At 37.9% G+C, this 25,638-nt stretch overlaps 1 protein-coding gene across 2 annotated transcripts in view; it reads left to right on the forward strand.

Moving 5' to 3' along the window:
* peak1 (pseudopodium-enriched atypical kinase 1) overlaps nucleotides 1-25,638 on the forward strand; it is a 109,650-nt gene that overhangs the window by 38,280 nt on the left and 45,732 nt on the right. Inside the window, exons 1-2 of one of the 2 annotated variants that reach the window (XM_028450315.1) lie at nucleotides 13,354-13,430; nucleotides 19,383-19,437. The gene's annotated coding sequence lies outside the window, so the exon portion shown is untranslated. Of the gene's footprint in view, nucleotides 1-13,353; nucleotides 13,431-19,382; nucleotides 19,438-25,638 lie in introns of those variants that run through there. The other variant, XM_028450314.1, reaches the window with a different exon arrangement.

A 25,638-nucleotide genomic window follows, 5' to 3' on the forward strand; every position in this document is an offset into this window, starting at 1 on the left:
AAGTTCATATTTTTCACATTTACTCACTTGACATGATCACATTCACACAGTTAATGCACATTAGAGCTGAATATATTTGCACAAACCCGATAGGACTTGACGGGATTGAGCAAAAGACATGACATATACAAAATGTCTTATACAGACTTTTATTTTGATATAGATTTACTTTGAAACAAATTGTTTGCAACAGGTGCTTTAGGTTTCAAACACTACTTTAATCAAGCTGTCTCATAATCTTAACCTCAGCAAAGATAGAACATCAAGCTTTTAGGTCTAACCTACACACCGTACTCACCAGTTAGAATTTAAAGTGGTCTTAGCCTCTAGGCCACATCATATATCACCTGACTGGTTTAGTCTTTGATAACAATTCAGCAAAACATTTAAACTTCGCAGCAGGAATGGTTCCCAATGCAGTTTGGCTACTTCTCATGCATTACTCATTTCTTTCAAAACATGTAATGGAAGCCAATTGGTCGGCCAGCAGGGAGAGAAAGCAACTATACCACATACATTATAGATCTGAGAATGGAAATTGAGTCTCTTAGCTAATAAGTGATCTTTCATCTGAGCAGCCCATTTGGTACTGCTGGCCAATGAGAGCCCTCCTGCCAGCCGTTAGCCTACAACCCGTTTAGGTATCGATCATTTACTCCCTCATTTATTTCATTTCATGCAGAATAATGTGTCATCTATATGCATGAAGTGCATAAACCAAACACCTCTGAGTCAGAAACTGAGAGGTAGTACTGTTTAATATGAGGTGGCTTTGACAATGTTAATATGGTCAAATACATATTTCTTTATACATTCATTATATACATATTCATGTCTTGTAGACAATTTAACTGATTGTGACCAAATTTCCAGGAGTTTAACCCGTTACGCGTTACAAATCACAGGGCTATAAGAGTCATCGACTTTCTCTTCACACACTTGAGTTTTGGTTGTTTATATAGAACTGGTTTAATATTTACAATTGTTGGCCTTGGACCTTTTAGTACACGATTGTCATGACATATTAGCTCTAAACACACCTCACACCACAGGATAATCTTATAAAACATAAGATGATCTGGTGTTTGCCAACCTTGGTCAGAAAGAGGGGAAAATCGGGACAAAAACTCCCAGATTGTCTTCATATGCGTAACCGGCTTAATAGTCTCTCTGGTTTATAAACTAATGCATAATAGAGCCAGAGATGTTCAAATTGTGTAGAATGTTGAACTGTTCTTGTAAGAACTATAGATTCATATTTGTGATCGTTAGTTCAACAGCCCTGTTGATTCCGTGGTTATTATCAAACACTTTTACAACCTGAGAACAGAACTTTTCCATCATGTATTGATAGGGCGTCCATTAGTTTAGAAACACGGATTGTTCCATATTGCCAGGAGTCTCAAAGAACCAAGTATACCATCCAATTCCAAACAGGCATTAAATATTCATCCCTTTGTGGGAAGAGTGGAAAACATGTGTAATCTCAATTCCTAGTGTATGTATGATATATTATACATGTATATATACATTAACACCTAAATAAAAAGATTTAGTGGTGCACTCTTTGGCTACAAACTGTGCTTTGTTTATTCATATTCTGATCCATTTGTTTCTGATCAAAGTTTTACGTGAGATTTGTCAAATTATACTAATTCATGTAACAGGATTGCTATAGGTTTATTGCCAGTCTGAAGAAAAAAAACAAAGTGAGAAATAGATTGCTTTAAACTGCCAATTTATTACAAAACAATCATTTTCAATTGAAAATAAAAACAAAATAATACAGCAGAAATATGTACGCTCTACTCAAAAGTCTTTATAGCGGTACATCTATTCCTTCTGAAGGCTGTCTTTCATAATCCAGACGATGTCCAGATGAATGTGTCACGTGACACGAGCTCATCCCGACAGTTTAGGTGGAAAACTCACAGCAGTCAGTGCCACATTGTTACGAACCCCTCAAAGCTGGTCATGTTGCAACGTGATACGGCCCCTCCGAGCCTCCATCGCCTGATCCACAGCTCTGCCAATGTTGCTGCGTCCTGTTGCTGCATGTCTCCCACAAGCTCAGCTGTCGATGGAATGCAACGCGGGCAGAGGCCACTACTGGGCATGCTGGCATAGACGTGAAAACGCATCGGAGTGAAACCACTACCAAGTGCTTTGGAGTACGTCTGAAGTCATGTTTATTTGAGCACAAAACCACACGTTTGTATTAGATACAGTATGTACATACTTTGCATTGTTGCTTTGAACTAGTATAATGTCTTTGGGCCAAAATAGAGCAGATATGATGCCCTTTCACGTCATTCTATGTGCAAAATTTTAGATCTCACTTGTGAGTTAATCGCACATATTTAGGACATGAACAGACAATCTAGGAATGTTTTTGTTTTTTTGTAGCACGACTACATCTTTAGTGAAATGATTATCTCTCTTCAATAAGGGTAATTGAAGAACAGTCATGTGGAGACAGGGTCATCTATAAAGGGGAGAGATTTTTGGGGTCCATCCATAAAGTCAGTAAAATGATGGTCCATAGTTCTATGAATCTGTGATAACCACATTTATTTATTCATCTGAATAATATCCACTGTTATCCAGGAACGTTTATTATTATTTGCGCCATAGTATATAGTCATCTTAAATATGTAAATAATTGTTTCAATCAGAAATAAAATAAATTAAAATAGACCAAAATGGTGGAAAAGGTGGTGAAATGGTGTTTTAAAAACCACAGGCATTGGTTGAAAAATTGCAAAATAGACTGGTCAAAAACAGATGGAAAAAGTGGTAAAAAGGGTTCAAAGTGTCAATATTGGCTTAAAAGTGGCAGAAAAAAGTTGGAACAATTTGTTTAAACTGGCAAATACTAATTAAATTGGCAAAAATTAGCATGACATATGGTGAAAATAGGTTAAGAGACAATAATGGGTCAACATATGTGACATTAGGTGGACAAGTTTTGGAAAGGGTTTATGAGTGGAAAAATGTGCAGAAAAGGCATTGAATTTAATAGAGAAGTTGCAAAAATGGAAGTAATGTAGCAAAAATGCATTAGAAGAAGCAAAAATATGGCAAGAAAAAGTGATGAAAATACATCTGGGGCATCTGGCGACCCCCTCCCAGTGTCTCGCTGCCCCAAGGTTCAGAACCCCTGCTATAGAGAATTCAAAAACAAAGGCCATCAGAACCGCAAAGTGATGAAGTAAACATCATTGAATCATTGACATATTATTATGGCCCCTACTATAGTTGATAGACAAGAGCCTAATAATAATGGCTCCATGGCTGGGTCAGAGTATCTCTAAAAATCCCTGAGATGTAATGGTCTATCAAAAGTGGTGCAAGAAGGAAAACTAGGATTACCAGCAAGAGTAAAAGGTTTTGTTTATTCTTTTTTCTTTTCTTTTTTTTTTAAAGAAAGGCTCATCAGAAAGACCCTCGGGGGTGCCTCTTTCATATGTTTTAGAAATCTTTGTACTCATACAAGTCGTCTTCGTAATTTGATAGCAGCTTCAAAGATCAATGTTTAAACATCCACTTAATTTCACCGTGCTAGCCCCACAATCTCAATATCCTCCAGAGGTTTGTTGTCTCTACCCTACATGTGTAGACATTTATCCTTGTATATATCCATTTCACACAATGATATGTATAACAGATGCTTTTTAAAACATTCCTATTTGTAGCTGTGATTTTTGCTGCTCTAGTTCATGGTTTTTATGCTGTTTACATATGGTACTCCTAGTGCTCAGAGAGGGGTTGCAATCAGCTGAAAGCGGGGAGCTCGGACGAGCACACTGTGGGGAGGTTATTATCTTCTACTTCAGAAACCATTATACTTATTCTCTGCTTTCTGATATCTCCTGCTGTTATTCATACTCGCCACTCTATGCCAAATGAGAGGAGGACAAGGTTTGTAAGACAAGTGAGAAACCAGTAATAATGACTCGCTGTCGTGACCTACAGTATTTACTAATGGATGAGGTGAATACATGCTTTGAATATTCAATTCAACTTAATTTATATTGTGCAAATTACAACAACAGTCATCTCAAAGCGCTATCAAATAATGAAATTATTAAGAAAAATGGAAAAAAATTATTTAAATTATTTGAAAATAAAGGAAAGCCTGATCTATCTCCTATACTTGCTGGTTGCATTGAGGTCTTGGTTTGCTAGAGCCAACGCAGGGCTCCTTGGTATTTCTTTATTACCATTTCTTCATTTTGAACATGTAAAATGATAAAAGAATAACAGTTTAGAAAACCAAAAACAAAACGAAACGATGAATTACAACAGCAGAAATGGACCATTGATATGATCTACAAACACTTATGGCGTGTTTCCTCTGGTGGTATCGGCTCTACTTGACTCGGCTCTACTGTCTTTTTTTTTCCACTGGGAAGAAGTACCACCTCCATCACACCTGGTGCTGCTGGTCTGAAAATGTGATGTAGGCACAAAGTAGACACTGACTGGGTCTGAGAATCATCACACTGTAGACTCGAGTCATCAACTCATGAACAGAGAGGAAACATTTGGCCACCATTGACTTTTATTGGCCATCTTGTGAAAATGGCAGCAAAAAAGTTAAATTCGTGGAGTCCGGCAGTTTCACGTGTCAGGTTGGTGCTCAATGGAAATGAGCAGTATCAGGTCCCAAAAGCCAGGAGTGCTAAGCTGTGTAGAGCTGATACCGCCAATGCAAAAGCATCATTAAACTTCTCAACTTATGTGTGTGAAAAGAAGTAGGAAGAAGAAAGTTATTTAATCTTACCCCTGTAATCACTACCAATTTAGCTTTTTTAAGTACAACTAATAATACAATTAATTACCCATATATCATTAAACAAACAATCTATATATTCACAAATAGTCCATAGCTAATCATCAAAACAGAAAATTAAAAAAACTGCAAAAAATAACTGGTGATTAGTGGACAGACCACCAGTTCATCACAGGGCAAACATAGTGAGAAAAACACAGGTAGCTAACACATTTAGCTAAGAGTAACAACACAAACCCCACTGGTGATACTTATTAAAAGAGTTACTAAACCACAAGTTTTTGGTTGTCATGTGTTGAAAATTCAAATAGTGCCTTGAATATGGGCGGGGCTTCGGGAGCTGTTAAGACACACCCAGATTATACTATAAAATCTATAAAATCATAATAAGAACTATCCATGCTATGCTAACTACCTACTCAATACTCACTCTCTTCACAAATTCTCTTAATCCAACCGATTTGCCACAGATTGCAGTCAACGAGTGCTAGGTATTATTTATATAATCTCAGCTAATAGCAAATTGTAATAGCTGGGTTTCAACCCATAGAGGGCAGTCACTCAAACGGTTTTACAACAAAATACGTCAAATTGAAATACTTTGACTAAAATTGGACTAGGATCAATCCCTAAACTAAGTCATACCCAGCTGCATTTGTTTCCAACAGAAAAATACTAGTTTTGAGGTTTAGTTGCTTTTTAAACCTTTTTCGTATTCATATTAATTTTTCAGTAAGATTAATTTTTGTATTTTGAAAGTTTTATTGATATATTCTGAGACATGCTGTAATATTAGCATTAACTTAACCATTAAAAAAAATAAATAAATTACTCGCAGTAAATCAAATCGTTTCCTAAACTGGGACATTTGTCTTCTTTCACTTCCTCTTTGATTTTTTTTTTTAAACAGTGCATTTTTTGTTTGAGACCCAGCTAAGCCCCGCCCTACAATTTTTTTTCCCCAAAAATGCTGAGACAGAATGGAGAACAACAGGCTGACAGATGTGACCATGTTTTTTGTAAGTGTTGCAATCTGATCTAAAAAATGAAAACATCTCAATGTTTTGAAAGTCTTTTTGTTGATTTTGCAGCTCGTCGTTACGGATACCGAGAAGGGTTTTTTCCTCTGACGAATTGAGCTTGTTTTGTTGACTTTATGTGGTGTTTAAACAATCAACGCTACAGGGTTTACATGTGGTATGCAAGGTTTAATGTGTGTGTTAGCGTTCACGTCAAACGACAGAACCACTTTTCTGAAGTTGATTACAACACTGATAACATATGAGAAGCTCTAATGAGGCTCAGCTGTTGACACTTCTGTGCTTGGGTTTGGTTTTCTGACTCATTTAACTACGGCTGTTTCCCAGGACAATAAGACATGGGAACCACCATACATGCCACAGGAGTTCCTCACTTCACTGTTGCTAAGGAGTCTTTACTTTTGTTATTGTATCTGTTCCCACAAACCCCCCTTTTTTAATTTCATAACAATGGCCACGTTTACATGGGAGCTTTGATTCCTCTTTCAAGCAGAATTAAATTTAATTCCTCTTTAAAGTGACCTTGTCAACACTTAATTCCTAATGCTAATTTAATTTCGAATTAAACTTAAATCCGAATTAGGTGGCTGGTTTATTTTGATTTTAATTCTGAATTAAATAATGACTCTTGTAAATACTTAATTCCTCTTTAAGTTAATTCTAGTCGTTCTGCGCATGGGTGACTTGCCGCGATGACGCACTGGTGACGTCATAATCCAAAGATGAACACATTTACCGGTAGAATTACTCACTCTTGTAGCAATAAATGCTGAGCTCAAATACTGCAGCGCTGCTTCTACAAAGGCAAGAACACTCACTTGAGTGTTTTTTTCATCATAATTACTCTCAGTCCCTAAGCTCGACCTTGGTGACGTAAAGCCCCTTTGACATGCCTTTGATTCTTTTAATAATAATTTTCAGCGCAGCTGAAATTTGAGGTCAGATTAAAGAAGCCGTAGAAAGCTGTGAGCTGATTGGCCTGTTGAGATGGCGCAGGGGAAGACTTGGAATGTGCTTTTGGAGGGGGAGTTTTGGACTCATTATCATCAAGGCATTTCCAGGGAAAGGCCTGAAATTAGAACAGCATTCATTAAGTTAATATAGATAGTTTGTTTTTTTTTAAAATATGAATTCAATCAATTGTGCTGAATAGAAATACATATATTGGCACACATTAATGCTGAAGCTTTGGGTCCCTTTATTTTGCTTTCCTGCTGATGACTTTTTGATGGATTCAGTGTTCCTTCCTTATCTCATTCATTCCATCAGTCACTGTTGGAAAGCACTTTCCTCTTGATGCCGCCTCCTTTTCAATAGAGGCTCGGGATGGACTCAGAATAGAAGTGGAATTAACTTCCCTATTGGTTGCGCTGGCAAGGAGGAAAAGAAATAAATAGGTCGGGGGAAGGGATGAACTTGAGCCAAGAATCTCCAACCATTTCTTATTCCTCTGGTTTCACTAGGATTGGAGATGAATAATAAAGTGTTTCATTCATTTTCTTATTGTTTCTGTGAGTTAGAAGCTGTAACTTCTGAGGTTTTATTGACATAATTTAAAGTATTCTTGGGCACCATCCACCACCCACACCCATTAGGGTGTTTAATAAAAACCCCAAAATAGTTTAGTATTCTACGCGACCCTGAAAAAAGGAGCAAGCAGGTCAGAAAATGGATGGATGGATGAAATGGTTTAGCATTTTACCTAATGGAATTTTGATAACTTTATGAATACATAGACCCCCCCCCCAAAATAAAATAATATTAAGTAAAAATTGCTACATATTTGGCTTTTATGCACACGTTTACATGGGAGCTTTAATTCCTCTGTAAAGCAGAATAAAAGTTAATTCCTCTTTAAACTGACCTTGGAAACACTGAACTCCCAATGCTAATTTAATCCTGAATTAAACTTAAATCTGAATTAGGTGGCTGGTTTATTCCGATTTTAATTCCGAATTAAATAATTACTCTATCTTGTAAACACTTAATTCCTCTTTAAGTTAATTTCAGTTGTTCTGTGCATGCACGATGACGCGCTGGTGACGATATAATCAATGATGGCTGCCCGGACTAGAGCCGATACTATTTATTTAATAAGAGCTTTAAAAGTTATAGATATAAGAGTAAATGCGGACCCATACTGCATTCACAGGCTGCAATATCACCAGGTTTATCACTGTAACGGTTGTTAGAGCTACTGTCTTTACCAGGAAGCAAATATTTATTCCTGGTTATTGTTTTTCAGAGTTCTACTGGGATTTATTTACCAGTGATTAGGTAAATAAAGTGTGTTATTGTTGAGCTGTTGCTTCAAAACTACAATCAAATTAAAAGTGAAAACAGTTATCGTGGTCTTCTATGTTGGACCCAACAATAAAAGGTTTGTTGTGTATTTTTCCCGATAGACGTGAATACGTCATGTTCGCCCCCTGTACAATCCGAGCTTTCCCAACCCCCAGACCTAAAGCGAAAATGAATAAAGCTGAATAAACCGGTTTTTAATGTAAACCTCAAATCTGAGTTACTATTTCCATGTGAACACAAAGCAGAACACTTTAATTCCGAATGATTTAATTTGGAAACACTAATTCTGAATTAAAAACATCATGTAACCGTGGCCACTGTTGCATCATCTAATGGCAAGGGCTGAGTTTGAGTTACTGGATTTGGCAGATGTCCTGGGCATGTCTCTTGTGTTAGGATTTGGGGTTTAAGAGTCTAATCCATCAAGGAGGTAATAAGATAAGATAAAACTTTATTGATCCCCCAATGGGGGAAATTTATATGTTGCAGCTCCAGAAAACGGGAAAAATAACAACATCAAACAATAATTAAATAAAGGAAGAAAAAATACAATAGAATTAAATAATACAAGGCATAAGCATAAGTAAATGCATAACTAAGCAGCGTTTATTTATTTGTTTGTTTTGTAGGATTTTGGTGAAAGTTATTCATGGATTTTCACAAAATTTTAGCCAAAGGGGGTCTTGATCAATATACCAATTTTGATTCAGCGTCAAAAATCGAAATCTCTCACTCTTTTGTGAAATTTAAAAAATTCATATCCCGGTTCATAATCTGGATTACTAATCTAGATAACTGCAAATATCTGGCACATAAGATCTTTGCCACTTAGCGGAGATTTGCGCTCTGAGCAGCGTGTCACACCCATGGGGGATGTGACACTCGCACTTTCATAAAAACAAAAATTCATCCCCGTCACTTTTTACAGAGGCAAAATATAGGGAAAAAAGGTAACAAATGTTATTTATTTGGTAAAAGGAAGCTGGAAAAAAGAGGTGAAAGAATCAACAAAAATTAGATAAAAGTGTCAAAAAGAAATGGACAAAAATTTGGTAAAAGGATACTTACTGGTAAAAGGAAGCTAAAAAAAAAGCTAAAAACTAAGAAGTGTAAATTTTTTGGGAAAAGGGACAAAAATGGGACAAAGGAAGTTGTAAAATGGCCAAAGAAAAAGGGGTTAAAAAGTTTCTCCTTTTAATGTTTTCTGGGGGAATAATAATTCAAATGAACCTAAAGAGCCAAATGTTGAGCATCACTGACCAAATAACAGCTTCTTCATGGTTTTAGTAAATTAATTTAATAAACTAAATTGGGAGTTGGCCGTTGCCCCACCCTCACTTAAAAAATTGCTTCTCCACCCCTGGCTCTGTTTTCTTGTTCAATATTTACTTTGAGATGTCATTACAAGTCAAGTCTGCTGGTTTTTATGACGAATTGTGGAACTTTTGAAGACATCTTACAATGTCAAACTTTTTTTATAGACCTACATGATGAGCTGATGCTAATTATTGTGCATCATCTTTTATTTGATCTTTTCTTTGGAGCGTTCCCATGGTTTCAGTTATGTCTAGTGCCTTGAACTGCTTTAATGCCTGTGTTTTCCCCTTGGGGATCAATAAAGGTTATCTTATCTTATTAAAAACATCCCAGGACAAACCTGGAAGGAGCTTTCATTGGCAGTAATGCATTCTTGGTGAAGGTAATGAAAGTGTTGGAAATTCAATATACCCAAACAAGTATGCTGCATCTTCTGTGATGCAGCACGTCGTCATTGCCGTGGAGTTTCCATCTAACTTCAACTGCTGAGTTGGTTGGCAAATTCATACTCAACTCAGACCCACAAGTATTTAAATATATGATTGGAGGTGTTTGATTATAGAGATACAATGCTGTTGTTAGTTATACAGTCCCTTCCAAAAGTATTGGAACGGCAAGGTTCATTTCTTTGTTTTTGTTGTATACTGAAGACATTTGGGTTTCAGATCAAAACATGAATATCAGACAAAAGCTCAGAATTCCAGCTTTTAGTTCATGGTATTTACATCTAGATGTGTTAAACAACTCAGGACAGAGCACCTTTTGTTGAACCCACATGCAGCCCACGGTTTAATTCTGTGTGACCCCCAAAACCAAATTGTAATTCATAAAGTTAGAAGTTATAGTTTTATGAAGCAGAACACAACATAACACACAAAACTCCAGATACACAGGAAACGACGGCAAAATGCACAAAATGTTGAAATCCGATGAAAACAAAGGCACACTAAACACTAAACACTTAAAAACACAAAATGACTACAAAAACAATACCGTATACAAAAAGACTGCCCATGAAATTGCACAAAATGACAGAAAAATGTACAAAATAACAAAAACACACAATGACTCGAAAAGCACACAAGAAGGCAGCAAAAAATTGCCATATTGACAAGAAAATAGACAAAATGAATTAAAATACACACGAAATGTCTAAAAGCTCAAACCCAAACAAAAGGACTACAAAGACAAAAACCATTGTTCTTTACTGTATTAATGCTCATATTTGTCCCCGCACTGCCCATCTCTGCTCGAGAGGAAGAAATACTAAAAACAAGCTTTTTAAGAAAACCTTATTGATAAACACTCATAAGAGGGAGGATGTGTGCAAACACAAGCAATGGCGGTGATGAAGAAACAGCTGTTAGTCAAGGTTTCAGAGGTTTAAATACCATCACAGACACAACAGCAAAGGATATGCATGAGGTACAGTAGCACCACAAACACAAAGCCACTGGACACGGATAGAAACACTAATGACGGGTCGACTGTGATGGTGTTTTTCTCAGTGACTCATGGGTATTCACACTGAAAATCTGCAATAATCATTTAATAGACATGTTATTTACTGCTTCTGATTCTCTAAAATCTGTTAATTAGGAAATAGAGACATAAATGAGCATTTTCTTAAATATTTCATCTTAACTCAGTAATTTACTGGGGTTCACCTCACTGTGGGGTCATGATGAAACACTGAATAAAGCTGGTCGTCATCTAACCTTTATAACCTTAAACATATGACTATGAAATGATGAATGCAGTTCATTTATGAGTAAATTATGAACAAGACAATAACATTTGCAGATGTTGGTTTAACTAATGATACAAATAAACCTCCATTTCCAAGCAGTCAAGTTGCATGTTTGAAATAAATTTATATTAATGTGGTCATCAAAGTCAAGATGAAGTTTTGGTCCGTAGCTCTCTGACACCATTTCTCCATTCCTACAATTCTATAAAAGATTGGTTCAGATTATTATAACTGCATTTCATTTTGAAAAGGCACTGGTACAAAGACAGTTTATCTGATGGTGTATTAGTTGAACTGGTGGTCGTTTTACCTGGTGACACGTCACGGCAGAAGCCTCTACAATCACTCAGTTGTGCAAAGTTTTGTACAAAATGTGAGGATATAATTGCCAGTTGGCAATAAATAAAGGTTTCACAAATAACATCATTTTTGTGACGTGATCTCGTGATTTCATTGTAACCATACAGTTGGTAAATCATCTGATTAACTAAATCATTGATTAACCCTATTCTATTTAGCATGTTTGGTACGATTTGGGGAAGTTGGGAAAAGTGTGACGTGATGTGGAAACGGGTACACCCTAAAACCGACCATCCATCCATCCATCCATTTTCTTCCGCTTTATCCGGGGCCGTGTCGCGGAGGTAGCAGTCTCAGCAGAGATGCCCAGATGGTTTTTATAGTGTTGTCGCGTCCTTTAATCTTGTAAATAAATTATAAAATCCAGCCGCTTCTTCTTCTTTTCCAGTGTAGTACCGTACATTGACTGCTGGGGGCAGTGTCGCACCACTGACTTTATGCAAGTAAACAAGAAGAAGAAGAATGGAGGTGAGAGGAAAACACTGAAGAAGCTTAAATGCGACCTAAAGATTCTAAAGCTTCAGAAACCAAAAACAAACCAGCGGACAACTTTAAGTGTAAACCCTGAAGTTCAGCTGTCAATTATTAAACAATGACGGAGATACACAGAGATCCACGGACACCCCAAACAGAAACAGAGGGGCCCTGGTTTGTACATGGACCCAGAGAGGAGTGACATCACATTGCTGATAGTTACCCAATCCTAATCATTTCTAATCCCATGCAAATGTGTTTGTTAGCAAACAGTTTGTGATTAGGTATTAATAATTAATAGTTTTTATTAGGCCTGTGTGTACGTCTGAAAGCATGTTTAACACTATACTCATCAGTTATTTACTAGTTAGTGATGTGCTTGCCTTGAAATATGTTTTTCTGCTGACACTAGTATTTATTCTGAATGATAAACCTCTTTAATTTATTATCAACTATGTGATTTAGATAACATTAATTAGACAATTCTTAACTTGTAAGGATTCTTTTACAAAAGATTTGATTTATTCTTTAATTTGATGATCTTTATTTAAGTAAAAGGAACTCAAACCTCATTACCTCAACTCCAGCTTTTCAAAGTTACTGATTTACGCTCTATATTTACTATTATTACTTTGTTCAAGACAACTTACACTTTAAGTTTGTGATATTTAATTTATTCATGATTTTATTGTCATTTCAATGATATTTTATGCTTTAAATATATAACAACTACACTATACAGTAAATACATGTTTTCTGTCATTGTTTTAATTCCTCTGTAAAACATGCTGTCACAGTATAACAGGGACATGGATTTAAGCAGGTGTGCTAAAAAAGCAGTTCAAAATATGTGATTTAACAACTAATGGAAAAAATAATGGATAGATTAGTCGACTAGTTGCAGCTCTAGAATTAAGTTCTACTGTAAAGTGTTGGTTTTAAACTTATTCTCATTTGGTTTTGTATTCATCGTCTCTGGAGAACGTTAGGAGCTCCTGCCTAAAAAGGACAACTTTTATCAATCGTGACGAGAGAGAAATGTTCTCGAAAAGCGCCGTCATCCTTTTTGTCTTTGCCAGATGGCTTTCTCTCTTTTTTTTTGCTGGTAAATGTCAGAGGCCAAATTTATTGGATTACGATCATCGCATGCTAATCCTGGCCTCTCTTCTCTTTGTGTTTTCTTTTTTTTTATTTCATCTCATATGTATCTGCTCTGTCGCCATCACGTTTGTGCCTTCCCTCCATCGCTCACTCCCTCCCACCCTCACAATCTACTCCAGCTCTCCCTCCTTTCTTACTTCTCATTCATGCACCAACGTGCTTCCGACTACACTTGTCATGTGGTTCTTTCCTTTATTACTTTGCGGACCGGCGTCATGCCGCTAAAATTGTAAGTACCATACGTTGTTTTAAGTTCGCGTGTCAAGTTAAGCTCTTGTGTACGTTTCTCAAGCTACTACATGTGTGGTGGAGTGTCATGGGTTTGGAGAAGAGGAGAATTTTACAGCTGATGGCACAGTCTGTAATTAAGCAGCATGTGGGGCTTATGTTTTAATGAGAGCTCTTTGCACAGTGGAGGAGCTTCAGGTTTCTTTGCTGCACAGTTGAGTAATTTCAGATAACTGTAGCAGCGTGTTGTTGTGTTTGTTTCAGTCTCTTGACAAAAACGCTTGTTACCTAACCACATAACTGCATCATTCATTATGGTTACGAGACTCCGGTTCATGTTTTGCATTCCTTTGTAGTTTTTTTTAGAGCTCAGTGCCTGTTCTCCCATATAGTATTTGGAAAAATCTGATTCAATTTACAGCAACTTTTTACCAGCAACAACATACATTATGTGCTTATTGGACGGCAAATGCCTCCCTATCATCGAAGGGGAAAACACAGAGGTACAGCAGAAGTAGGTTGATAACTGATTACTCAATACCTGTGACTTTTTGCTGGATGCACTGGTACATAAGATAATCCAACCCCGGCCTTCACCACACACACGCTCTCAGCGGGAAGTCAAAAGATAAACAAAATCTCCCCTTTTTCTCCTCTGGAATCTAAAAATCTTAATGTTTTTGCTGCACCTTGAAAATAATTCAGTCAGAACTTTAAGGTCAGGTGTTGACTGGCCTGCATTCCTAGCTTTACGCATGGCAGGCTATAACAAAGTACACTAACAAAGCAATTTTTTGATAAGTAGGTGAGTTTTATTTCCTGGAGAAAGTGTTGTGTAAATGCTGAGAGCTGTGCTGATTTGCTCAGTCATGAAAAGTTTGAAAGTTATATGTAAAAGAAAGATGAATAATATTGAGTGCAGAAAGTGCAAGAACTCAGCAAGCTGGAAGCTCAAGTATTAAAACACAGTCGTCAAAGCTATTGTGGAAAAAGCTGAAGGTTGTGTTTTTGATGTGAACAAAAAAAGGTTTGTTTGTGGGTGAGAACATAAAAGTTCAATTTTTCCTACAAAGTATAGAATGAATTATAATCAATAAAAGATATGAGAAATGTCCATTTGTTCTTTTTAAAGCTGACTCAGCAATCCAGGCACTTCGCTCTTTTTTTTTGACTCTTTGCGAGCTACTTCCATAATGTTAAATACATTATAGGAGATCAGCTATGCCTAACCATGAGGTACGTCTCATGACTACTGTGCCGTGATTGAGAGAATAAGATTCAAATAGATGAACTGAGTTCTTTTACTGAATTTCAGATTGTTGCTTCTCCTTCTCAGTTTTTTACACTGTAACAAGGAAGTTGAGAAGTTTTTGACTTTAGACATGAAATTACTATACCCGGGACTGACTCTGGATCCCTAAATCCAGCTAGAACACATTGAGCATCTTAGGTCTCAATATTCCTCAGTGAATATTGAGCAGCTAAGTGAATATATTTTAGATATCCTATCTTTATTATTTAAAAAGATAGTGTGATTTAGTTTCCTTAACCTCTTCAGACTTACCAAGGTATAGTCCAAATGTTATGTAAATGTGAGCTAGTGTGTTATTAGTGAATCAGTAACCTAGCGACGTCCAACCTAAAAGATTTTCAAAAAAGACCCACAAAAGCCTCTTCAGCCTGAGCCGTGCTGGTTTTTTGAATATCGGACTCTGGAAATGTGTGGAATGTGTCCTTATTTATGGAACTACGGATGGAAATTAGCATTTAGCTAAATCTGGTGTATTTACAACCTCGGCTGTACATTAATACACACTGGCCACGTTTACAGGGGAACTTTAATTCCTATTTAATTCAGGATAAAAGTTAATTCCTCTTTAAACGGACCATGTAAACACTTAATTTCTAATGCAAATTCAATTCTGAATTAAATTTAAATCTGAATTAGGTGGCTGGTTTATTGTAATTTGAATTCAGTGAAACAGTGTATTATTGTCGAGCTGCTGTATTCAAAACTACAGTCATAATAAAAGTGAAAATAGTTCCCATGTAGTCTTTTATGTTGTAACTAAAAATAAAAGTTTTGTTGTGTGTTTTTCCCGATAGATGTGATATGTCACAATCGCCCGCTGTCCAATCAGAACCCTTCACAACCCCCAGACCCAAAGCAGACTTGAATAAAGCCAAGTAAACCTCAATTCGGAATTACTGTTTCCATTTAACACGAAGCAGAACACTTTAATTCAGTATCATTTATTTCGAAATAACTAATTCCAAATTAAATACAGTAAAATCATGTAACCGACCATGGCCAATGTCCCACTCTAATAAATAGATAAATAAAATCTCAATCATTTCCATACATTTAATCATCGACTCTTAAGTTAACTCTTAGTCACTTAGTTCTGATGAGTGTTAGTTGATGCTTTACCTGCTCCTGGAGGTGTTTTATAACGAGGCATTGAAGACACACAGGGAAGGATGATTGTGAACCAATGCCCCTCTGTGGAATTGTTTGAAAAGTTGTCTCCAGGAGTGAGTTTCTAAATCTGTGCCTGTTTCATTACACAGAGGTTTCAGTTAAAGAGCATTCAAACGTCTCTGCGTATCTGCTGTTTTGCTCCTGAGCTACAAAATTGCTGCCTTGAAAGAAGAGTCTTTGGTGCATGTTGTCAATGTGAATCTCTGTTTAGCACCACAGCACCAGGATCCCGTCACTGGATATGACTTTGCCGCCAAGCTCGGGATTTCAAGTGCTGATTTGTCTGTGGCCTTTGCCTGAGTCGTGCTGTTGTGTAAAAGCTTCCTGTGAGACTTTGTGCTCAACCACAGACTTAAACGACACAGTGCACACCATAGTTATAGACAACATAGGCTTTATACTTCAAGATGATGCAATTCCTCCTATTTTAACAGCTATTATTAGTACTAGGGTGAAGAAATATGTCAAAGTATATTTTAACTCAAGTTTAAGGTGATGAGTCGCAAATTGCAATGTTGTTACTCTTATTTTGCTAAACCACTCTCAGTTTAAACCAAGTTCCATTAAGAACTCCTTAAATAACCCTCTTAAAGCGGATCTTTCATGAAACGTCCAAGTAAGCCAAGTAAGCCTAAGAACCCTAACAACATAGTGTTTGAGGTTTATTTTCCCAAACACGCCTGTTTCTGAAAAGTCACTTTGAGAGCGCTCCTAAAAGCAGGCTCTTTTTTTAGGCTTTCATGCATATGCATGAGTAGGCGTAAGCACACACTGCTCAGCGTGTGTGTTTATTGCATTAGCAGTAAATCATTAACAGTCTTCCTTTTAAGACAATAGTCCATTTTTTTTTGTCTGACCGCTGCGTCGCATTGGGTCACAACCATGTCAGATCATTCATAAAAGTGATACGTGGCGGTATAGCACCTACTAAAAATGGAGCTGATTGTCAAGGCTCACCCTGCCTTGCGCTGCAGGGAAGTACACTCTCCATTATCAGCTGTTTCAAACACTCACATGAGCTGCTACGTCGTGTTCTTGTCACCCTCACCGCTTCTGACCACAGGAATAGTCCATTATTTTGTCTAACCGCTGCATCGCATTGTGTCACAAACACATCAGATCATCCCATAATGGCTATACAAGCTGGTATAACGGCTACTAAAAGTGGAATTGATTGTGAGTGCTCTTCGGTTTATCTATATACTGGATTATCTATATGCTGAACGTGAAGATAATTACTGTGATACTGCAATATCAACCTGCTGTCACTACGTTTGTTTTACCTGTGAGGTAGTTGGAGAGGGAGGAGCTCACATTCAAGAAACCAGCAAACAAGGGAAATAGTGTACTTCTGTGTATGTTTGCTATAAAATGACATCCGGTGTCACAGTCATAGGCCACCTGGAGGTTTAGGTCCCGCAGCAACACTAAAGGTTTTGAATATAGTCATCACACAACAACAGTCATAGCAGTAATCAGTTCAGGCATTTCCAACCCAGTCATGAGACTATCAATTTAATGTTGGGAGTGTGCCTGTAGTAATGTCACACTGTTATTAGAGTGTAAAAACAGCACTGTACAAGGTGTGTCCTTCATGGTGTAGCACATGGAGAAGACCTACGTATTGGTCACTGGTATTGTGATACCTGGTGATGGGAGTTCACAGGTAGCAGATGGGTTTTTTCCCAGAGGTGACTCCTGACCGACCGCATTTTTATTTATGTCGGAACTGAGAACTATCCCCAGAACTGTCTGTATACCGACCAGTGAAACTGGGTATTTTACTGCCATTTAATTCACTCATGGTCTTTGGTGCGCTTTAGCTATATTATTTGAAAATGAAAGCTCCCTCTAAGAAACTTGACCGTTGGACGGACTATGAGGTCCTGGTGGTCGTTGTCTTCTCAAAGCTGAACAGGGAGCAGTTGGTCATTCATTTATTTATTCATATTCTTGAAGCATTAGATGTGTTAATAGTAGGTTTCTCCAGCTCTCCGGAACGCAGATACAACATTTTTGCCCCAGGCTGATGACTCCCCAACATTAAAGCACCAAGAACTGTCGGTTGGTGCACGTCTCGTGCGTGATGGAGGGATTGTGGTCAATCAATGCAATGCACAGGGGGAGGGATTTGTCTGGATGCCAAGTCAGCTGTAAATGGCAATATTTCACTCACTTAAATATACACAAACCTCTGAAGCTCAATGATGAAGCAAATACCCACTTCCTTTTTATTATCATTACAATATGGAATTGCTAAAAGTCTTCTCTGTATATATGGTCTAAAATTACCTTTTTGAAAACTACCAATAAGTTAATAATTTTGTCATTGATTTAACCCATTAAATGCATATTACAAATCTACTTTCATATATTTAAAGTAGGTGGTAACATTGTTTTTCATTATAATTATTATTATTGATAATAAAAATAATAATTAAAAATCAAATAAGTAAGAATTAATGACAACAGCACATTATATACAGTCTTTCTGTCTTTGAATACTAACTTTTTTTACTCCGTCTTTATATCAAAATGATAGACGTTTCTAAAGTAGCTTAAACTGAACCTTATTTTTGCAGAGATTGAAGAAGAATTCAGGTCAAACCTGTGTTCTATTTTTGCCGTACTCTAAGCTGTTGACATAACTCGACCACAACCATCATTAGGTCATATTTAGTTTTTCTTACTGATTGTTCATTAAGTGTGTTAGACTGCCAATATTGTGTCAATTTAACTCCTGTACTGATCCTATCACCAAATGAGATTAGACTTTACAAACAAGCTCAGCAATTTCATTCCACGACAGAAAATATGTCCTCCCTTCACGGCTGGCATGAAATCTTCCCAAATGGATTAGGAGAACTGTTACTGTATGGGTCTATTTTCAGCATGCTGCATACCAAAACATACAGCGCAGTCGAGTTTTATGCAAATATAACCCAAATATGTAACTCCCAATAGAAATATCTAGTTTAGCGTGGCCTTAAATTCAGATTTCAAATGAAGATAATACCTACCGGTAGTTGGTGTTTTCCAATTTAAAAATAACTTTTCTTGGGGTTGTGATTACAGATTTGATTTTCCATAATCTTTCCTTTGCCCTGAAAACGTACATTTTTAAAGCACAGAAAACTTAAAATGATTCGTCTAATGCCTCAAGGTAAATTCTTGTCAGTGATAAAATATGTGTGGCTCCTGTAACACTGCAGAGAGGATTAGTGTTACAGTAAATCTAAAATCTGTTCCGTAATACTGTTCCACAATAATAACATGGTGTGAAAATGAGAGATATTGTTCAGAGATTTGCCTCAGGCCAAAAATACTCTCTTTCCATCTTTGTTTTACACTCAGCATTTCTTTCTTCTTTTTTCCCATCACTCCCTCCCTGTCCTCTCATCTTAAATTTCCACCTCTCTCTCTCTCTCTCTCTCTCTCTCTCTCTCTCTCTCTCTCTCTCTCTCGCTGCAGGTTCTCCACCCTGGGAATCCATGGCTGCTGGTGCTGCTGCACGATGAACGTTTCAGTGAGTTTACCTTTAGTTTGTTCTCACATGTATTTGGTGGTTCCGCCACTTATCTTGGTTATTAGGTAACTCTCAGTTTTATATGCCGAGGCTTGCATGCCTAACCACAGTTAGGAAATGAGACCCAATCTTATTCTAACTCAATAAATCAATGTCCTTTCGTAGATGCAGTTGAAATAAAACAAAAAAACCTGTCCAATAATAGGATTTGATTTAAAATTGACATGTTGCTGATACATTTGATCGGGTAGAAATTCTGAAAATGGCTGGCACTGAATGAGTTAAATCTCAAAGGCTTGAAGAACTTTCAAACTTTGTTCAGAAGAGCCAAAAACTAGAAACCATGAAATGACTGTACAGCTAAGAGGAAGTAATTGAACAGTTGACCAATCATTTCAATTGTCATTGAATAGCTCTTAGGTTAAAATTTAGTGCCAAATAAAACCACCCTCTGCCAACCTGGAAGATTATTTGATTACTCTGAGTTTTGGATTTTCTCTCTTTTTGTGTGTAAGCAGAGAATCTTAGTGATCTGGTGAAATGATTTTAATGCTTTAGCCTGGGTTTGGCTCCTGCTAACCTTAACTATCCTGTAAATTGTTGGTAAAGTCTATTGTCCAAATTGTAATATTGTGTAGTGAAATTTACTTTTACTGTATGAACAGTTTTGCATCTTCATTAATGTTCAGCCTGTATCGGCTATTTTCTGACTCTTGGTTGAGTTAGGTTAGGGTTAGCGTTTGAAATATTATCTTAATGAGCTCTCCAGATCAGCTGTATGACAGGCCTGTTTAATATGGGGGCTCAAAGGCCGAGCATATCCCTCTGGGTGTGATAACGTGTGCAGAGCCCACCTGATGGAGGTGAACGACACAGCATATTAAAGGTGTAGGTGGGCAGCCAACTCTTGGGATTAATGGTTTAGGTCATTTTCTCAAGACGGGTTGAAGTTAAAGGGTTTCCAGTTTAGTCTCTAGTGCAGACTTAGGCAACTGACGGCCCGGGGGCCAGATTCGGCAGTCGATATAATTTTATGCTGCCCTAAAAGTAAACATTGCAGGAAAAGACAAAAGAAAAACACAGAATATACTACAAAAATGAACCAAACGACAACAGTAATACACAAAATTACTCAGAAAATGACAACAAAAGTACACCAAAAGACTAGAAAACACAAAAAATGACTGCAAACCCACAGTACTAACAAACAAGCAAGACGACAACAGAAATACTAACCCTAACCCTAAAAAAATGCAAAATTATAGCACAAATCCACAATATGACTCCAAAAACATATATTTACAGGAAGAATACACAAAAGGACTACATAAATGCACAAAATGCCTCACTACAAGTAAGACAACAATAAACATACACCGAATGACAGAAAAACACTGTCTTTCTGTATTAATGCTCAGATCGCTCATTGTACTAAATGCTGACATCAATGTTGACCATGTGGCCCTCCGATCAAACTAACACATTTGTGTGGCCCCGCTGTGATAAAAGTTGTAATGGTAAGAAAACAAGTTGATGTTTGGGGTTGAAACATGAATCTTATTGAAAATTGGTTTATGATAGATAGTAAGTGTTTTGGGTGAGTTTTCAAGAAAACGCATGTTGTGGCTTCAATGTAAGGGCCCAATCCCCTTTGTTTTTGCTGGTCAAGGTTAGTGATAGGATAAGGCAAAGGTCTCCAACCTATGGCTCTGGAGCCTTGTGTGGCTCTTTCATCTCTCTGCTGTGGCTTTGTGGGAAAAAAAATCAGGTGTGTGTATTTATTCATCAAGGGGGATTCAGACTTTAACTTAGAGAGGAATCGATAGGGCAGGACTCAGACACTGTCCATATAACCTAAACCTCACTGAATAACCTTTTGGGGATTACCCCGACCTCACCCCATGAAGGAGCTTTGACTACTTTTGTTATACTCAAGCTAGAGTAGGCATCATAACATATTCAAGAAAAGTCCAACCCACACATTTTTGCTACGTGAGCATAAAACTGAAGTTCAGCTTTTTGTTCTTCAATACAAGAAAGACTTAAATGGACATTTAGTATTGCATTTAAACCCAGAGTGTTTTTTTCCACAGGGTTTTGTGTTAGATACACAAATGTAACTTTGTTTTCTCTATAGCAGTTAACTATAGTTTGTATATATATACAGCATGAAGGTAAAAGAAGCAACAACGTTGCAACAAAACAACTTTATCTTCATTTTAAATGTCTAAAGGGTTTGTGGCTCCTAATGCTTTCTTTTCTGTTGGAAATGGGTCCAAATGTTTCTTTGACTGATAAAAGTTGCTGACCTCTGGGATAAGGGTTGCATGTTCTCCCAAAGTGTGGATGCATCTTTGACTTGGTGGCACATGTTTTTTCCTCAAATTGCTAAAACAAGAAAACAATGCACCACCAATGTGGCTGCTTAAGAGAGTCCTGCTAACGACGAGTGTTGTGGTAAGAATAAATGAACTTAGTAATAGCTTCCCACACACCCTGACAGGATTAAACAGGTAAAGACAAATACTAAATTGATGAATAGAAGAGTTTAAATCATTTATTTTGTTTCGTTCTAAATGCTTGTCCAGACACTTGATGACTTACCTTGGCCTACAATGTCATGCACTGATTATGGTACCGTACTTATGATCTGTCTCCACATGTCTCAGTGCCAGCTGGGCCAATATGTAACCATCTGTTAGGGTGCATCGCAGCAGGTTTGGGTGGTGCTTTATTTGCATATCAGAATCAGAATCAGAAATGTTTTTAATGGCCATGTACAGTTTTAAGGACAGTACAAGGAATTTGTCTTGGTAGTTGGTGCACAAAACAAAACAAAAAAAAAAAAATAAAGAAAAAAAAGACCTGAAAACATCCCAGTCAGTCCAGTCCAAACACTCCTGGAGTTTCTCCACTGCTTCACTGGTCCACTGTTTAGATTCCTTAACCACAGAGCTTCAGCCTCTGTCTGTATGAAGGAATCAGGTGGACCATCACATGGTCCGATAGGCCCAGTGCAGCACGGGAAACGGAGTGATAAGCACTGCTTAGTGTGGTGTAACAGTGATCCAGTGTCTTCTCCTCTCTGGTCGGACATTTAATTCATTGTCTATATTTGGGGAGCTGGTGTGAGAGGTTACCTTTATTAAAGTCACCAAGCACAATGATAAAAGAGTCCGGGTAGGTCCGCTCCATGCACAGGATCTGGTCGGCGAGTGTGCGCTGTGCCTCGCGCACATCAGCTGACGGTGGGATGTACACACCAACCAGGATGAATGAAGCGAACTCACGGGGAGAATAGAAGGGTTTGCTGTTGATAATAAAGGATTCCAGATGAGGAGAGCAGTGCTGGAGGATCACTGTCACGTCGTTACACCAGTTGCTGTTCACATAAAAGCAGATTCCTCCACCTTTCCTCTTCCCGGTGAGCTCCGCGTCTCGGTCCGCTCTGTGAAGTTGGAAAACGGCCAACTGCAGCGCAGAGTCCGGTACCGCTCCACACAGCCACGTTTCTGTGAAGCACAGAACAGAAGATGAGGAGAAGTCTCTGTTTCTACCCAACAGCAGCTGGAGTTCGTCCACTTTGTTACACAGTGAGCGCACGTTAGAGAGGAATATCCCCGGTAACGGTGTGCGTCGGCCGCGCTGGCGGAGGCGCACAAGCGCACCAGCTCTTTTTCCTCTCCTCCGGCGCTTCACTGCGTGAGCAAAGGTGAGCACACCTTTGAGTAAAATGTCCAGTAAATCCACAGAGGAAGCGATGAAAGTGGGAAATAAATCTTTGGGGATTGTTGCCCTGACGTTCAAGAGCTCTTCTCTTGAATAAGAGCAGCCAGTTGCGGATTTTACGACAAAAACAAGACAAAAAAGTGCGCACCAACACACCACAGCAGCCATCTGCGGCGCCATCTTGCTATTTACTATACGCTTAGTCTCCACAGCTCCCAGCACAGATGTTAGCTCTCAATAACATCAGCTACTGTACTTAATGTGCTTTACCCAACCTCTTAAACACAACCCAAATAACATTGGCAAGGTTTACATAACATCAAGTTTTTAATGAAACCTTAAAGGTGCACTAGAGTTAAATTCTGATTTTTGTTTTCACTTTATACACTTTACGTAGATTAATTGTGAATACTATAATCAAAGTTACAATTGTAAATCTTGCTAGTAACGAGGACTTTGATGGCGTACTGGTAATCTGTAAGGAGGCATTGATGAGCACATTGGAGTCCAACGTCCCCTTATTGTTGGGAATGAATTCCCGGCTTTCACACAACAAACACAACAGTGAGTTCTTCACAAACTGCAGCCAGATTTAGGTTAGCCTAGCTTGTTAGTTAGCACAAACTCTGACAAAGCCACAACTGAGTCATTAACAAAGTAATTCCATCCCAAATTATCGCCAGACTAACGCCGTTCAAAAGCACATTAGGAAAAGGGAAGAGAATGTCCTCTTGCACAGTAACACTGTTTCTTTTTCATTGTTGATAATTAGCGACTGATATCAAACCGTTTCCTTATTCCACTCAGAGTGGAACACTATCGCAAAAACAGGCTCTTTGAAGAAAGTAGGACATTTGTTTCCAGCAGCTATGCAATTGTCTGGAGACAATTTTGTTGTATTTTTTTTAAATACATACAATGTTGTATTTTTATCGACAGTAAAGCAAGGAACTCTGTCTGTGTGTCTGTCTGTTTTTGTGTGTTCTTCAAATATCTCTGTGAACACGGCTGCTGCTTGGTTCAAAGACGTGCAACGTCGGATTTGTTTGGACTGCAATGACACCTTTAATAAATTATTTCATAATATTGTCCACCTGGAGTGGATAGTTTTATTGAAATTTTAGAACTGATGACATCATCACTGTGGATTGAGCCTTTGATCATGGAGCGCCCTCTGCATGTGCATTCATGCGTGCGTGTGTGTGTTTAATTCTGAATTAAATTTGCATTAGGAATTAGGTGTTTACAAGGTCATTTTAAAGCAGATTTAACTTTTATTCTGAATTAAAGAGGAATTAAAGCTCTCATGTAAACCATCCATGAAAAAGCTACTTAACCTCCCACATTTCTATAGCAACACATACTTCCTACGGGCACTGCACTAGTATTTCTTAAATGCAGAGTCTGTACTGAACCAAACGGGCCCTGCGATGGACTGGCGCCCTGTCCAGGGTGTACCCTCGCCCAGCTCCCAATGAGAGCCGGAGATTGGCACCAGCAGACCCCTGCGACCCTGTGAAACAGGAGCAAGTGGGTTTGAAAATGGATGGATGGATGGATGGATGGATGGATAGATTTTCCAAGTGGTGACACCTGTTTGGTGTTCAGTGCTCCTACGCTATGCCTGATGAAAACGTAGTTCCAGCGAGATTCATTTTGTCTACTTTTTGAATAGTATTTTAAGTTGAGGTTTCGTTTATTCAGACAAGATTTTTCGGAAGTTTTTTATCTTTTCGTCAGAGGAGTTCTGCTGATTGCCTTTGATGGTTCCGACAGGTTAGGGTTAGTGTTAGGGTCTGACGAAGACTGACAGTTGAAAGTCGAAACATAAAAAATAAAATGTTTCCTAAAAACCTTGTCTGAATAAACAAAACCTCAACTTAAAATACTGATTAAAACGGGCTTTTTTTTGTTTTATATGTAGAAAGTGCAACTTTGAACTCTAACATTCATTTGAAACACTAATTTGAGGAAATCTTTGTTGGCCAACGTAACACTCCCATGGTGCATTGGGCCTCTACCTGCTGCCAGGTTTGAATTCCATTATTTGGAGAGGGTCGCAACACCATGATTGTCATCATTGTGTATTTCTGTTTGGAAATACATTCATACAGTGTATGAACACTGTCTGTCTGACCTCAATAAAAGCAGGATTATTTTGACAGAGGTAGACAATCAGCTTCTCTGTAACACTCACAGGGTGGTGTTACGCCCTCTTTGCCAAACAAACTTGTTGTGTCACTGGGTGAAACAGAAGTAAGCAGAACATCTTCCTGTGTCAGGTCAGTACTACTAGTCTACTACACAAATAAAATTCCCACGATGATGATGTTGTATTCATAGCCATTGATCAGCTTCTGTAATATAAACCATCCTCCGTGCTAGCGCTGTGTGAGTAATTTGGTGTCTCAGTTTGCACATATTTTTTTGACATGCTGTATGCACACATTTCACATTCTTCCCATGGTTGTC

The sequence above is a fragment of the Gouania willdenowi genome, chromosome 6 (assembly GCF_900634775.1).
Source record: "Gouania willdenowi chromosome 6, fGouWil2.1, whole genome shotgun sequence".
Classification (NCBI taxonomy): Eukaryota; Metazoa; Chordata; class Actinopteri; order Blenniiformes; family Gobiesocidae; genus Gouania; species Gouania willdenowi.